Source organism: Diospyros lotus, chromosome 13 (assembly GCF_014633365.1).
Source record: "Diospyros lotus cultivar Yz01 chromosome 13, ASM1463336v1, whole genome shotgun sequence".
In the NCBI taxonomy this organism is placed as follows: Eukaryota; Viridiplantae; Streptophyta; class Magnoliopsida; order Ericales; family Ebenaceae; genus Diospyros; species Diospyros lotus.
Window position 1 is genome coordinate 39819505 of NC_068350.1, and position 17913 is coordinate 39837417.

Genomic DNA, 17913 nt, shown 5'->3' on the forward strand with positions numbered 1-17913 from the left:
AATATAAGTTAAAAGTTATAATGGAAATAATAAAAAATTTAAATAATTATAAAAAACACAAAAGTTTATGAAAAAAATATAAGTTTGGCCATATGAATATAAATTAAAAATATAAAACTTGTCTATTCATTCAAGAAAATTTACATTTTATTGCTACCGAAACGGAAGAAAGTAGAAAGCCTGCGTGTTGTATCTTCTCCGTGCTGGGTGTCTCTCCCATCTTTCTTTCTTCTTCTTCTTGCCGCGAAGCCGTCATATCGTCGCCGACAATCTCCTCGCTGCGAATCCACAAGAACTGCCCCGCGTCCGACGACCACTTCGTGCTCCTGCAAACCCACATAGATTAATTAACACAGCCCCTAATTTCTTTCGCCCTCAGTTCTTCTTCGACGAGGTATTCTTCTCTATCAACGCGTCTCATTCTATATCCGTAACTTGTGTTTCTGCCGATTCGTTATATACATACTTGCGTATCTATATATCAGGGCAAGACCGTTTAGTTGGTGGGAGGGGCGGATCTATGTGTGAGCAGCCCACAACTAAAATAAAATTTATAGAGTAAATTTTTTAATTATTTAATATTAGCCCAGCCCAAAATCAGCCCAGCCCACCCTAATTTTTTCCAGCCCACCCACTTGCCTGCAAGCCACGCCTCGCTCGATCTCTCTTCTCCTTCCTCTCTCGCTCTCGCTCACGGCTCACGGCTCACCCTCGCTGCCTCTCGCTCTCTGCCTCCTCTTCTCTTGTTCGTCCGCTCGTGCTCGCCCTCGCTCTCCGCCTCTCTTGCCCTCGCTCGCCGCCTCTCGCTCGCCCTCGCTCGCTGCCTCTCGCCCTCGCTCTCTGCCTCTTTTGCTTTCGCTCGCCCTCCGGCTCTCGCTGCCTTTCTCTTGCTCTCGCTCGCCCTCGCTGTCCGCCTCGCTCGCTGCCTCTCGCCCTCGCTCTCTGCCTCTTTAGCTCTCGCTCGCCCTCCGGCTCTCGCTGCCTTTCTCTTGCTCTCGCTCGCCCTCGCTCTCCGCCTCTCTTGCTGTCGCTCGCCCTCGCTGCCTCTCGCCCTCGCTCTCTGCCTCTTTTTCTCTCGCTCGCCCTCCGGCTCTCGCTGCCTTTCTCTCGCGCTCTCCCTCACTGCCTGTCGCCCTCGCTCTCTGCCCGATTGCCTCTCTCTTGCTTTCGCTCGCCCTCGCCCCCACGCTCGCTCGGCCAGTCGGCTTCGCCCTCTTGCTCGCTGCCCTGCCTCTGATTCAGGTCTTCGTTTTACCCCCCCAAGCTTCCAGATTTGCTTCATTCGAGCCCAGCTGCCCAGGTATGTTTTCTATTCTTTCAGTTGTTTGATTCTCTCGATTGATAGCTAAATGTAGATAGTTTTTTTATTTTTCGCCCATTTTTTTTTTCTTGTTTATGCTTGATTTGTTGTTGAAATCACTGCCTTTTTTCAAGTTTTAAGTAAGTAATTTTCTGCTGCTTACCTATTTGACTACTACATTTAGTTAGGATCTTAGAAATTGGCTTGGCTGGAAATCTGAAATTTGTTATTGGAAGCCTAAAATTTGTTATTGTGAATCTGTTATTGAATATTTGAATCGACCATATTTTGCCTTCTCTTGTTTAAACTCTAGAAATACAGTTGTTGTATTAGACTTTCATTTGCCTTAAATTTTGAATTAAATATTTTAATTGTTAGATTATTAAATTGTGTTATTTTTTGTTTGTGTATCCTTAGAATTTAGAATGAAACAATAAGAAAGGAAAAATATTATTATCTTTATTCAGAAAGAGAGATGATCACACTAGTAAAAATATTTCAATTCATAGTGAGCAAAATCAATTTAACATAAGTTTAATGAATTTTTTGTTTTAAAATCTTGTCGAGCACAAGTTTAATGTTGTACTGACTTTTTGATTACATAAAAATTTTATTATATTAATTTTTTAAATTTCAGCCCCCCCTAACCTAAATTCCTGGATCCGCCCCTGTGGGTGGTTATGAAATTTGTCAAGTAATAGTGATTGAAAATTTCAGATATTGTTTTTTCTCGTGGTTTCCCAATCAATGTTTTGCTTTTTCTCGCATTTTCTTTGTCTAATTTGACAATGAATCACAATTTAGGGACTGATGGTGGGTCTTGGATGTTAAACTGAACTCTAGCCCTAATTTTAAAGTCAGGACGCAAAATTTGTGTTCATGATGAGTCTGTTTTGGGTCTTTAGAATGTTGACACTGGTTACTGCGTGAATTGGAGTTTGATCGCTCACATGATTAAAGTTATTGCCTGACGATGCAATCTAGAAATGAAACTTGAGAAACTAAAATGGGATTATGTAAGTGTTGGATGAGGAGTTCTGAAGGAGATTTAAAATGAAAAGAAAGAGATCAAGTCAATGGATGCTGCTCTTGAGAAGAATCTGATAATGTTGATATTTAAAAGTGTGTATTTTTAAGTTGTAAAATTTGTTGCAGAGTTTAAATTTATTTCCTAAGTTTTAGAGATAGATTATCTAGTTTCTAGGAGTTTGATAATCCTAATCTTCTCCTAAATTATAGGAGAACTTTTAGGAGATAACTTGTATATATTTTCCCACTGATTTCATAGAATTTAATCAAGCCTTTAGATTATTTCTGGCTTGTTTCATGATATTAGAGCCTGCTCTTCGATCTTGAATCAAACTTTGCCCCTTTTTCATCCAAGTTCGTGCCTTCAACAATGGCCGACATCCCACCTAATCCTACCCTAATCGAAGCATCAGCCACCAGTTCTCCGAGTCCTCTTCCTTCTTCGTCCTCTCCATCTCAGCAAAACAATCCCATAATTTCCATTGATAATCACTCTTTGCAAATTACTCAACATAAGTTAAATGGGAGTAATTTCAGAGAGTGGTTCCAATTGGTTATGTCGGTGATTAAAGGAAAGGGTAAAGCTAGTTATCTAACATGATCTATTCCTGTTCCTCCTACAACTGCATCAACCTATGGAGTCTGGGAGGCAGAAAATTCAACTATTATGTCATAGTTGATAAACTCAATGGAGCTGAGAATAGGTAGGACTTATCTTTTTTACAAAACAACAAAAGAAATTTGGGATTCGGTCTAGGAGATTTATTCGGACCTGGAAAATTCCTCTCAGTGCTTTGAAATCAGGTCAGCTATAAGATCTATTAAACAAGGTACTCTAAGTGTCACCGAATACTTTAATAATTTGGTAGAATTGTGGCATGAAATGGACTTATTTCATACTATTAGTTGGGAATTTCCTACTGATAGTATTAAATACAGTAAGATGGTTGAAAAAGACTGGATTTTTGATTTCTTATATGGGCTTAACACTGATCTTGATGAAGTTAAGAGGAAGGATTTTGGGTTCAAAACCCTTACCAGCCCTAAGAGAGGTCTTTGCAGAGATCAAAAGAGAAGAAAGTAGATGTAGGGTGATGCTACAACAAGCAAAACCGGTTCTAAACCATCAAAATTCAGCACTAGCCACAACCAGACAAGGGGAATCTTTATCACGGAATTAGGACGGGAAAAATTGTGGTGTGATCATTGTAAGAAACCATACCACACAAAGGAAACATGCCGGAAAATCCACGGCAAACCACCCAACTGGAAGACAAGAATGAAGAAAGAAAATCCCAGATCTGCCTATGCAACCAAAGTTTCTACTGAAATCAAAACCAACCCAAGTTTGAATCTATCCAAGGAGCAAATCCAAGCCTTATACAGGCTACTAAATCAAGGTGCAAATCAGTTAGGTTCTTCTAATCCTCAATCCTCAGCATCCATAGCCGTGCAAGGTAAATCTAAATCCTACTCCCTAATTACCAAGAGACTGCCTAAGAATGTTTGGATAATTGATACTGGGGCTTCTAATCATATGTCAAGTGCTAAAAACCTAATGACTGATTATACTCCATGCCATTCCTCAATTAATATTTCAATGGCTGATGGTACCACTTCTCCTGCCTTTGGAATTGGCACGATTTGTGTGTCAAAACTAAGGTTGTAGTTGGTACTACATGTCTCAGGAATAAAATACAATCTGTTATCAGTCAGTAAGTTGACAAATGACATGGGCTGTAGTGTAACATTTTTTCCTTCTCATTTTGTTTTTCAAGACCAAGTATCAAGGAAGATGATTAGCAGTGCTAGAGTGATAGATGTTCTTTACTACTTAGCCAGTGATATCCCAAATTCTTCTCACAATAAAGCTGCCATATACGTAGTGTTTTGAAATGCGCTAGGCGCTAGTCAGGGCCTAGGTGGGCTTAGGAAAACTATTGACTTTTTATTTTTATTTTTTTAACTTTGTGATGTAACTTGATGTTATTTTCAATTAAATCAAAGTTGAAAGTGACATGGAAATATATATATCTAATATATATATATATTAGATATATATCTAACATATAAATAGAAAAGAAAATTAAATAACATAATAAACCCTAACACTAACACCCAACAATGCGAGAGAGAGAGAGAGAGAGAGAGAGAGAGAGAGAGGGGTCGAAAGCGAAAGCGGAGATGGAGCTTGACAGCGGTGGCGGCGGCATTGACGCAGCGAGGATGGAGCTTGACAGCGTAGAGGCGGTGAGAAGGTTGCAATGGAGCTCGAGGCAGCGAGGAGGTACTGGCGGCGTTGAGGCTGTGGCGACCTTGGGTTGAGAGGAGTATGAGAGGGCGAGATGGTTGAAAGGAGTAAGAGAGGCTTCGGAATCGACGAAAGATAAGATTTAAACCCAAAAATTAGGTGTCCTAGGTAGCTAGGCACCGCTTGGGCTGCCGCCGCTCGATTAATTGGGTCGTTGCCTAGAGGGGCCGACTAGGCCATATTCGCGGCGGCTAGGGGCCTCCAAGCGCCTAGACGGCCGCCTAGGCCGATTTTTAGAACACTGCCTAAACGTGACTGCCAGTGACAAAGTTTTGTTATGGCATCAACGTTTAGGGCACCCTAGTTTTCCTTATTTTAAATCATTGTATCCAGAAATTTTCATTAATAAAGATCAAGTTTTCTCATGCCAATAGTGCACTATTGCATAACAACCTAGATCTCACCATTTTATTCAATCTTATAAACCCTCTTAACTCTTTCATTTGATACATAGTGACATTTGGGGCCCCTCTAAATGTCCTAATGTCCATGGTTTTAGATGGTTTATAACTTTCATTGATGATCATTCTAGGGCTTGTTGGATGTACTTAATGAAGGAAAAATTAGAAGCAAGTAACATTTTCAAAAGATTTCATACATTCATTTTGAATATATTTCAAACTTCTATACATATCATTCGAACTGATAACGACCAAGAGTATTTTTCTAATGACTTCGCCAACTACTTGGCTGAGCATGGTATCCTTCACCAAAGCTCATGTCCTTACACATCCCAACAAAATGGGGTTGTTAAGAGGAAAAACTGCCACCTTCTAGAAGTGGCTAGAGCCATAATGTTCACCACCAATGTTCCTCATTTTTATTGGGGTGAAGCTGTCCTCACAGCTGCATACTTAATAAATCGGCTTCCATCTAAACCTTTGAAGTTCAAGACCCCCCTTAGCATTCTTTGTGACTCACATTTGGATACACCCTATCTTTCTTCTCTTGATCCTAAGGTGTTCGGATGCATTGTGTATGTTCATAACCATAATCCATCTCGTTCGAAATTAGATCCCAAAGCACACAAATGTATCTTTCTTGAGTACTCACCATCCCAAAAAGGCTACAGGTGCTACTATCCAACCACCCGTAGATTCTATATTTCTACTGATGTCACATTCTATGAGCATCTACCATTTTATCCCTCTCTCGATTCTTTTCCAGTAACACCTAGCACTCACCATGACCCTATTTCTTCCTTGCCTCCTCTTGCTCCTAACCCGACAGTGTATTCTCAAGGGGGAGCATCTCAAGGATCAGCCACTGATAATACACTGGCAGTGTAACGACCCGTCAGGGGGTCTAGACGTTTTTGGGTATTTTATTTTGGGTTCAAAAATTTTTGCTTTAATTAATTGAGGATTTAAAATATTCTCCCTTGTTTATTGGAATAAAGAGTAAATGGAAATAAGAATTTTGTAGCCTATTTAATTGGGATCCAACAATGTGGGAAAAGTCCAAATAAATTGGGCCATTGTGATGTGTTCAAAATTTTTAATTATATTATGAATTGGCTTGGATTATGATAATTTATTTGGATTAATGAGTTGGGCCATGGAATGGCCCATGGTATGGGCTGAGCCCAATTGGGAAATGAGATTTGAAATTTTTGAAAGAAAATCATAATAAAATAAATTAGCCATCAAATGTCAATAGTGCTTTTGGTCTTCCATTTGACCATTGTAAAGGTGAAGGGCAATTAGGTCATTTGGACAAAGTTGCAGGTGCAGACTGTGCATTGCCCTCTTCATGTTTCATCTGCAGTGGAGACCTTTTCTCTTGTGCGTACTCTCCTTTCCTATCTCAGACTTTCTCCTTATCTTCCCTTTTCCCTCCTGGTTGCTGGTATTTTCGTCTGGGTTGATAGCAGCTTCAGGAAGGGAGAATTTTTCTGCATAGCAAAGTTATCAGGCAAGTTCTTTTTGCACTCCCCTTTGATTTTCAGTGCAAGTTCCTTCATATATCTCCTTCTGCCAATATGATTAATGCGTACATGTTGGCTTGCTGTGTCCATTTTAGCTCATGTAGCTCACTGTGTTCATTTTATCTCATTGTGTTCAACCTTTTGCTTTTGTATCTCTTTGTGGGTCTTCTTGCGATCTCGAAATGGGGTTTGTTTTCACCCCAAGCTTTTTTCGTGAATGGCATTTTATATAGCTAGGTAAGGATGGGAACCTCTGCTCGTTCTCCATCCAAAGAAATAGAGTTAACTGTATATATATATATATATTTGCGTGTATATCACATCTGAATGAGGTAGCTGTTCCAAATGCATCTTATAGTTGTATGTGCTATGTCGGAATGTAAAATGCTAAATCATCTGCCACTCATTCGAATGATTTTATTGAGGTTTTCGAAGGTCTTGCATCAAACAGCAAAAGCTGAACTGAAAATACATATATATGCTGTTCACCCATATATGAGACCCACTTGTAAATGCATATATACAACATGAGTAACGAGCTGATACCCCTCAGAGATTTGTAAAGCTTATTAGAGCATGCCCTGCCTAGCTAATCCACCATATATTCATGCTTAAACAATCATTCGAATGCCCCTATTTTGTTCTGTTCGAGAAACCCAGTTATATATATATATATATTCACGTTCAGCTTCATTGATGTTCTAGCGAGCTCGTTCCAGCTCTTTGTCGCGAGCTCGTTCCAGCTCTTTGTCGCGAGCTCATCTCTCAAGCTCTTGGTCACGAGCTCTTGCTGCGCGCTTGACCTCAAGCTCGTCCAGCGAGCTCTTGCTCAACCCCCTTGACCGCGAGCTCGTTCAGCGAACTGATGCTCACCTCATGACCTCGAGCTCGTTTGCTTGTCCTTCCTGCGAGCCCTCCCGAGCTCTCTCTATAAGCTGTGAGCTCATGACCTCGAGCTGGTCCCGAGCTCATCCCATATGCCTTTGAATGAGAGCTATCAGCTCTCACCCTATTTATTTACCCTTCCTTTTTCTTAACTTAAGTAAATGTTTGCATTTTCATTAATTTATATTTTACTTTCATTTACTTTAATACATAAATGTAAATAAGAAAGTACCCCCCATTTGGATTCAATAAAAACATAAAAAAAAATCAAAAATCCATAAAAATAAAAAGTTAGAATTTTAGTTTTAGTACAAATCCACGAATTTGCAATTTTACCACCATAGAAATACATAGTTTCCGTTTCTTGAAAAATTCATTAAAAATCATTTTTACAACAATGAATGCTAGTAAACAAATTATCGGGAGTTAGTTTTTCAAAATAAAGACATTTTCAAAATATGTTCTATTTGGTCTATTGTCTTAGAAAAATTTCAGGTTTATGTTTGGTCAGCAATTTTGCGTGGTGTGGTCATTTGATTGCATGAGGATTAATAATGAATTTGAGCTATGAGCATGAATGCAAGTAAATGCATACTATCACTGGTTAAATGAAATCACAACAATTATATGATAGGAAGAATAGTTATTAAATTTATAATACTCCTCAGCTGGTGAATCGAGATTTAATATTAAATAGCATCTCTCAATGAAGTATCCTTGTGTTGTAAATTACATTAAGCATTTTTGTGTCATAAATTACATCTTGAATGTTTTAAACATTATGAAGTAAGATATGTTGAGTTTATCTGATGATGGGAAAATACCCGGTATGGGTAAGTGATGTTAACAGTATGAATATCGTAGAATCAAGAATTAAATACATGTGGTTTGAAAATGCATGCATGATGCATACATGTACAGGTTTCACATATATATATTTTGCGCACCTATTATTTTGCGCGGAGGGAGAAAGGGTACCCTAGAGCACTTGGCACGGGACGAGGTGGCCATAGCCCGGCAGGTTGGCTCCATATTTATTTGTGAGGATCTATGAAACTTATGCACTTTTGCATGCATTGATTTATGGCTTGAGAGCAGGGGAAATTAATATCGATAATGAAATGATGCACTCTTGCATGTATTGATTGATGGCTTGTGAGCCTGTGAGAATTAATAATGACATTGAAATTTTATGCACATTTGCATAGGGATATATGGTGACATTGTGAGAATTAATAATGACATTGAAATTTTATGCACATTTGCATAGGGATATATGGTGACATGATATATTGAGTTGAATTGATAATTCATGAATTACGAATCTTGTATATAATTGTGGAGTTCTTGATTACTCTTCTTGGTGTCATTGTGTTCTTAGATCATATATTTTGTTCCTTGTTTCTCGAAATTGCTGAGCCTTGTGGCTCATTTGATCTTCTTTGCCATTCTAGGTAAAGGAAAGACGATTATTGAGGGCGAGTCCAATAGGACTGCAGCCAAGGGATAGTGGTGTACGGAGACGCGTCCTAGCTTTAAAGATCCTAGTTAGTGATTTGGTGAGGTTGTAATAGTGAGAATTTATTATGTTATGGGCATTTAAGCCTCTTATTATTTTGTATGGCCAGCGAGTCTAGAGTTATGAGATATTGAGAATGTAATTAAATCTTATTAAATTTTCGCTGCTAGAAATAAAATGAGTTGAGTTCAATTTTGTTCTATATCATCTATGTAAGGACCTTCTTTCGAGTATTCGGAAGCGGGCCTTACAGGCAGCAGTTCCTGCAGCTCTTGTTTCTCCTATTTCTCACACCTCTGACCCTTCTCATACTTCAAGTCCCTCTGGCTCTTCCTCAAAGTGTTCTCCTACTAAATTTGGGCATGAGAAAACAGCCTCTGGCCCAAATCCAGCAGCTAACAACCCTTTGTTTGTCTACTCCAGAAGACCCAAAGGCCATTCTGAACCTAATGCTGGCCTACCATTGCCCTTAGATGCTGGTCCAGTGACACAAAAGTAGGGGGAGACAATACTGATGGTTTAGATTGGGCTATTCTTATAGCCCTATGTAAAGGGGTAAGATCATGTGTGAAATACCCAATTTCTAACTACCTAGCCTATATAAAGTTGTCTTCTCACTTTAAGGGTTTTGTTGCCAAGCTTGACAACATTGCAATTCCAACAAATATTCATAATGCCATGAGTGATCCAAAGTGGAAGGAGGCTGTTATGGAAGAAATGGGTGCCTTAATTGGAAATCAGACCTAGGAGATGGTGAAACTTCCACCAAACAAGAAGACAGTTGGCTGCCAGTGGATCTTCACTATTAAACATAAGGCAGATGGGAGTATTGAAAGGTATAAAGCAAGGTTAGTGGCCCAAAGTTTTACACAAACCTATGAAATTGATTATGAGGAGACATTGGCTCCTGTTGCTAAGCTGAATTCTATAAAAGTATTGTTGTCTATTGCTGTAACTTTAGATTGGCCCTTACTTCAATTTGACATTAAAAATCCTTTTCTCAATGGTGATTTGGATGAAGAGATATATATGGGAATTCCCTCAGGTTTTGAGGAAAAAATTGGCAGTGGAAATGTGTGCAAACTGAAAAAATCTCTAAATGGATTGAAGCAATCACCAAGGGCTTGGTTCAAGAAATTCAGCATTACCCTAAATCAGTTGGGATATAAATAAGGACAGGCTAACCATACATTGTTCATAAAATCCTCAACAAGTGGAAAGAAAGCAATACTAATAGTTTATGTTGATGATATTATTGTGGTAGGAGATGATTTCCAAGAGATTGAAAACTTGAAGAAAAAATTGAGGGCAGAATTTCAAGTCAAAGACCTAGGGAGTATGAGATACTTCCTCGGAATGGAGGTGGCTAGAAGCAAAGGTAACTTATTTATCTCTCAACGAAAATATACACTTGATCTGCTAGAGGAAACTGGAATGCTAGCCTGCAGGCCGGCTGCTACTCCATTAGAAAAAGGGTGGAATGTTGAAGAAAATGATGATACTCCGGTGGAAAAGGACAGGTACCAAAGGTTGGTTGTAAAATTAATTTATTTGTCACTAATAAGGCTAGACATAGCCTATTCAGTGAGTATAATCAGTCAATACATGCATTTTTCTACTCAAAGGCATATGAATGCAGTGATTCATGTTCTTAGATATCTAAAAGGTACACTTGGAAAAGGGATGTTGTTTCAAAAAATAGATGAAAGAGGAATTGAAGGCTATGTGGATGCAGATTGGCTGGTTCTAGAGAAGATAGTAGGGTCCACCTCTGATTATTGCACCAAGCTATGGGGTAACATTGTCACGTGGAGAAGCAAGAAGCAATCGGTTGTAGCACGAAGCAGTGCTAAAGCTGAATTTCGAGCCATAGTTTAAGGAATATATGAGGTCATATGGTTGGAAAGGATGATGGAAGACTTGGAGATACCTATCTCATAAAACAAAGGTATTTAGTGATAACAAATCAGCCATTAGCATTGTGAAAAATCCGATTCAGCATGATCGGATGAAACATGTGAGGATAGATAGGAGCTTCATAAAAAGAGAGATCGAAGAAGGATGTATTGACTTATCCTATGTTCCTACCACTGATCAAGTAGTTGATGTGTTCACAAAAGCTGTTACAAGACCAGTATTTGAAGCATTGATTGGCAAGTTGGGAATGATGTCTATCTATTCTCCAGCTTGAGGGGGAGTGTTGGATGAGGAGTTCTGAAGGAGATTTAAAATTAAAAGAAAGAGATCAAGTCAATGGATGCTGCTTACGAGAAGAATCTGAAAGTGTTGATATTTAAAAGTTTGTATTTTTAAGTTGTAAAGTTTGTTGTAGAGTTTAAATTTATTTCCTAAGGTTAGAGATAGATTATCTAGTTTCTAGGAGTTTGATAATCCTAATTGTCATGACCTTATGAGCAATAAAAGGGTATTATTGTAATAGGATAGAATAGTTTGTTAGGGATATTTTAGCAAGTGGTTAGAAGCACATGGGAGCATGTGCTAGTCTGTTAGAAGGCAAATATGCCCATAAAAGGTTGTTGTAATGGCTTGTTTCCTTATCCAAGAAATTAATGAATTGAAATCTGATTTTCTCCTCTTCCAAATTCTCACCCCTTTCTTGATCTTCATCTCCCTCTTTTCTATTCTTCTAATCCCCCTAACACTTCTTCTAATCTCTCCCCCATTCTCTCAAATTCCTCCTTAATTTCCTTCTGTTCTTGGCCGTAGATGGATTGGATTCTTCCGATTCCCAAACTGATCCTAGGTTAAGCCCTAGGATCATGACACTAATCTTCTCCTAAATTATAGGAGAACTTTTAGGAGATAACTTGTATATATTTTCCCACTGATTTCATAGAATTTAATCAAGCCTTTAGATTATTTCCGGCTTGTTTCAGTAAGCGAGAGATAATTTTCTGTGTGTGTATCATTTGGAAAGTAGAGCTTCGTTTTAACAATTAGTAACATTCGGTCTGAGTTAATTTTACATTTTAGCATTTTGTTATACAATAGAATATTTTGGTGGTAAAAACAGTGTTATGATTTGGTTGAGTCTACTCAAATTAGCACCTTCATAGTACATCTCAACATTATGCTGCTGCTTGCACCCAGATTAGCAGTAGATGCCTAGGTGGACCAATCGGTGTAATTTCCCAGTGTTATTACATCAGTCCCAGCAGCATTGAACTATTTGCTGAAACACATAAAACTGGCAAACCTGTTTCAAAGAGTTTGACTCTGTTCTCCATCAACAACATATTCTCCTGAACTGAAGTTTATGTTGTTCAGCTTCCATGAATCACAAGTACATGTGGATTGGATTCACAGAGAGATGCAAATACGTACTGGATTCAAAACATAGGCTGAATAATAATTTCATTTCTACTACGCATGCATGTTTGGATAGATGATTTGGTTTGTGTGGTGCAAATAGGCTTTGTGGTGTACAGTATAAATAACACTGCCAGCTGCATTAATATAGTTACCTAATTGTCTTAAAACTTCTCTACTTTGAAGCTTCTCTCCAAATGTCTAGCTTAACATTTGTCTCTATTTTTGTTTCATTTACTGAAACAATATCATCATGAAATAGTATACATCACTGCATCTCATTTTCTATATGAATGGTCAATTGCTTTATGAAATTGACATTATATTGGGAACTAAGCTTCCAACATAGGCACCTGCACCTTATTGTGTTGGCCAAACATTTTGAACATGGTACTACTAAGTTGTTCTAATCAAAATTCTGCTGCACCTCTCCATTATTGGAAAACCTTGATTCACAAAATCATTAATATTAGCATTTTGTGTCTGTATTTTTCTAGTAGGGCATATTATTATAACTTTCAATTTATTTCATTGGCCTCTTGTTCTCAGATATGCGAACATGAATGAAAAAAACACTACTTCCCTGTTCAGGCGTATTTTAGCAAATTGTGCAGCCCAGGTTTGTTTTCTTGTAACCATTTGGCGATTTCTTGACAAGGCTTATTTTAAGCTCTTTAAAGCTTTTTGTTTTTTTGTTCGTGAACTTACCAATATGTTAGCTGATGGAGGAGCAAGTGAGAGAATAAGCATTGCAGATATCTTGTTCTTTTCTAATCACTTGTGGATATGGTTGCTCTTGGGACATGGAAGAATTCTAGCTTTGTCCTGAAGTGCAGTTGCATTTGTAATCAATATTTGGAATCTAGATGCACTTTGACATGGAAGAATGTTAAACTTTAAGCTGTAGTTTCACTCACTAGATATGTAAGGAGTTTAACTTATGAATATCTAAACAAAAGTTATAAATTTGGCCTTGGCTTGGATATCCATATATTTTTTTGTTCAACACATTTTAATGTTTAATCACTTTATTCACTGAAGATAATGGGTTTGGCATGTGAAGTCTATATGAAATTTGAAGTTTGGCTTTGCCTTGGCTATCTATAATTTTATCTCCACTATCTATAATTTTATCTCCAAAGCATGGTAAGAAATCTAGTTGTTATGTAAATGTTTTCTGATGGTAAGAAATCCAATAGTTGGTTCAAGTAAATGGATACAAATGTTTGTTTTGAACAGTAAGTGATATTGATGGGTGTTCAATAGTTCCTGATGATGCCTTGTTTGTTCGCGTCTAGAACATCTCTCTTGTAAGAAAACATGCACCAAAACATTATCAATTATTTCTACATTTAATGATGTCTCAAGCTACAATCTATCCTTGGAAGAATTAATATGGACAGTTGCACCATGCAACATTGTCAGTGTAGAGATGCCTGAACTTTACTTTTAACTCCACTAACTATATTTTCTCCCTTTGAAGTTCACATTAGTGTCTGACCATTTCAAGTTCCATTAGGAAACTTAAGCTATTATGATGGGATGATTGATTCATCAAGTCGTGTGGGTTTAAAGCACATAAGTTGTGTTGTGGCAGGCTCTCCTCTCCTTTGTCTCCCCACTGTGAAAGGGTGAATCTCAATAGAACAAGAAACAATTTTTTTTTGATTAAAAACACAAATCAAAGTACAACACCCCCCCCCCCCCCCCCCCCTACATGTGGGGAAACAAAAAGAAAGAAAGAAAAGCAAAACTCCATAAATGAGTTGGTCTCATAAGGCAAAAATGAAATTAAAGAGAAAATGAATGATACTGTCAAGCCCCAAGACTTGAGGAGGGACAATTATGGAAATCTAATGGTTTGAACAGAATAGAATGAGAAGGAGAGATAGAAAACAAGAGAGAAAGAGAGAGAGATGAGAGAGAGATAGGATATGGAATAGAAACTTCTGTATTCTTTGATACCCCTTCCATTTTGCTGAAGGTCTCTTTTATAGAGCCTCTAGCTACATCATCACCTGTTATCCAACCATCCAACTAACCTAATAGCCATGCTAGCTGTTGTACAATGAGTTAGTTATTCCCTTTTCCCGCCTAACCTCTTAACCCCTTTTGGTTACCCACCTAACAGCTTATACACCTAGAATTTCCCCCCAATTACAAGCATACCCCTAGGGTCGTGACAATCCCTACCCCTTCAAAGAATTCTTGTCCTCAAGAATTTAAAGCTGTTGACCCTGTTCTTCATCCAATTCTAGCCTTCAATACTTGTTACCTCCCTCTCTCCTTACTCTTTTGCTTTTCCCCTTATAGTAGCAAGAGTGTAGTAACGTTCACATCCTCTGGCTGTTCCGCCCTTGCCTCAGCCTTTCCTTCAAACACATCAGTCTGTATAGACTGCAACTGTGATTCCTTCCTGATGATCACCTTGCACTCACTTGTTTCCTCATGGAAAACATCCTCTTCTTCTTCTTCCTTTTCCTCGTCTGATCCCTCCATGTTCATCAACTGCCTTTTACATTGGCATCCAATGTTGTACTTATCCCCACATTTGTAGCAAGGCCTAGTTGTCTCCTTTGCTCCACAAAGGGGTTCTTAGGATCATTGGGGTTATATGATAACTTGGTTGCTAATTGATTAGGTCCCTACCTATGGTTTCCTCCAGCTTGCTATCCAGCCCCCAACCTTGGCTGAAAAGGGATCTCATGTTTCTTGAAAATAGTCTCCAATGTTAATTTTTGTAACCTGGCTTTTTTAGTTGCCTGCCTCATAGAAGTGGGCATCATCATTTTCACCATTGAGCACAGTTCCTCCCTCAACCCACTTGTAAAAATGGACACCAAGTACTACTCCGTTAATCCCAGCCGTACTGTACAGACAATGAACCTCAACTCCTCGAATCTAGCTTGGTATTCCATCTCCGACCGCTCTTGTTTCAGTTTACTGAATTCCTTAATCACGTCTATCATACTCCTTTCCCCGAACCATTCACACAGTCCCTTGATAAATTTCCCCCAACTACCTTCATTTCCTTTATCTTGGATCCACCCCTGGAACCAAGAATCAACTGTATCGTTTAAGTAGGCTGTAGCCAAGTTGACTTTTTGTTCCTCCGGCACCTTATAGAATTGAAAAAATCTTTCGCACCTCTTAACCCACCATCTTGGCTTCGTTCCCTCAGACATGGGAATTTCTAATCTTGGCATAGGGGGGTGGTTGTGAGAGAAAGAATGGGAATTCCGAACCTGCGTTTGTTGAACCATTGGAAATTCCTTTGCTTTAAGATCTCCCCTAGTTGGCATGTTGCTCTGGGTTGGCAGAAGTGGGTCAAAATTCTGCCTTGGAGGGAAATCCGGCAATAGCCGGAACTAGGGCAAGGACGACAACATGCTGAGCACGCTGTTTAGACTTTGCCCATGGCCCCATACTGCTCCAAAATCTCCCGGTTCTTTTCAGTATCCCCTCGTAAAGCCTCTTTCATAATTGTCACGTCTTCCTGTGTCTGGACCATCGCTTCCTGGGTTTGGAACATCCCAAACTCCATAGCCTCCATCCTCACTTCCAGTTGCTTCATCCTCGTGCCCTTCGCCATTCGTTCTCCTCACAATTCACCCTTCGGTTGCTTCCCTTGTTCGCGACCTTCTATTTTGCGTCTTCTACCTTCTAATTGACTCAAAATTCACTACGTAAAAATATTAACATCGGAAATGGAGAATTCGACCCCTTCAAGTTGGTCAAGTGTTTGCCCATGATCGCTTAGATTGCTGTCGATGGAAATTGTTTTTGGGCTCTGAGTCTTTTAGCTAGATCGCTTATTGAATCCATGACGCAGCGTGTAGCGTGGGTGTGGAAAAAATACATCAAAATAAACCCTAGAAAGAACAAACTTCAATGATCAAAGCTTGGTTTTCAAGAAGATGCAAAAACAAGACTTGTTTTTCTAGGAAAACCCAAATAGGTTGCTAAAATTTGTATTTAGAAAACTTAATTACAAACTCTAGATCCTAAGTATATTTATAGTATTTGGCTAATCCAAATCCATCTAATATTTGTAAACAAAATCTAACTAAAATTCTAATAAAAATAAATCCTAAGTAAAAGTTAACTAGAATCCTAATAAAAATAAAACCCTAATCAAACATGAAGTAAAATCCGAAATCAAGTAGAAACATGAAGTAGAATCCTAAATCAAGTAGAATTCTAAAACATATGAAGTATTAAAATACTATTTTGTCGCTATTGTCCTGGCAACACTGTTACGGCGTGGTCGGGTCGGGTTGGCTTTGGCTGAGTCTTAATTAGTGACCGCATCATTCACCTCCACTTGAGAAAAAATTTGGCCTCGAATTTTGATCCCGGTAAGACAAATCCACGTGCAACAAGTACAAAGATAGATTAGCCACATTGAATGTTTGGAAATACCCATATGATTAGTCAAATCCACAACATAAGCATTATCATTAGTCTTCTTTGTAATTTTGTAAGGACCATACTTCTTTGGCTTGAGCTTGTTCTGCTTTCCTGCTGGAATCCGTTCTTTCTTTAAGAATATCATGACTTCATCTCCAACCTCAAATACCTTGTGCTTCCTATGTTTGTCAGCTATTGTCTTGTACTTCTTATTTATGCAACTTTTGCTTGACATCTTCCTGAATTGCTTGAACTTTTCTGCTAAGGGAACATAAGCAATGACATTCCTTCATTTCTTAGCCCTATCTTCGTTGGCATGGGTTCAACCATCGCTATGTTTGTTGCCTTCTGCCTCCATTGTATTATTACTGTTAGATTGAGGACGTTGAACATTCCATCTTGAGCGCTTATCTAATTTGGTAGATCTTATCACAAGTCTTTCTCCTCATTAGCTTTCTTGATTTTAACTCCTCAACGACTTCTGAATTCATTTGTAGATTTTTCTTGCCTAGAAAAGCATTCTTTTGTAACTGTTTCGAATAAAGGCTTATTCCACGACTACCAACAATCTCTCCATCACTTAAAATATTGATGCTTGAATCCTCCTTTGGTCTAAGCACTTGATCAGCTATAGCAGCAGCTGCTACTGCATTCTTAGTTTTAGAATCTAATTTCAAATTCATACCGAAAGTAGTTGCACTACCCGAGTTAACTAGTCTGGGAGATCCGACTCCCCTATCCACAAAGAGACCCCTGTGACCATCTTTCTTTTGCAATCGCAAAAGTGAATATGTTCCTATTGCCTTTGATTCAACCATGCCAGAACCTGAATAAACTGTAGAAGAATCTGTTACCATGGTCTCCATCTCCTTTATAGTCGCAAGCTGATCAGAAAAAATACCACCATCCTTGGATTGCGAAGCAATGCCTGAGCCCTTGGAACTGGAAAATACCCCAGTATGAGTCAACAACCTTGGAGTTTCTGTCATGTTAGCAGCATAACCAGACCTGAGTTTGCAAACGTTGAGGTTGTTGGGACAACATAATCTTCGAGATCAAGCTCCAAACTCACTGAAAAACCATTCTTTAGTTTATACTCATCGTTTGCCCAATGGTTGTGTTGCTGCGCATTCCTCCTAACCCTTTTACCACTAGGGTTGGCTATCGTACGACCAAGATCATCCTCATCGTCGCTATCTTCC

General features: G+C 38.7%; 1 protein-coding gene across 7 annotated transcripts in view; it reads left to right on the forward strand.

Moving 5' to 3' along the window:
* Positions 1–235: 235 nt before the first annotated feature.
* LOC127788497 (uncharacterized) overlaps positions 236–17913 on the forward strand; it is a 40816-nt gene continuing 23138 nt past the window's right edge. For 3 of the 7 annotated variants that reach the window (XM_052316839.1, XM_052316836.1, XM_052316842.1), the window contains exons 1-2: positions 711–1300; positions 12851–12920. The gene's annotated coding sequence lies outside the window, so the exon portion shown is untranslated. Of the gene's footprint in view, positions 395–710; positions 1301–12850; positions 12921–17913 lie in introns of those variants that run through there. The other 4 variants (XM_052316840.1, XM_052316838.1, XM_052316843.1 and 1 more) reach the window with 3 other exon arrangements.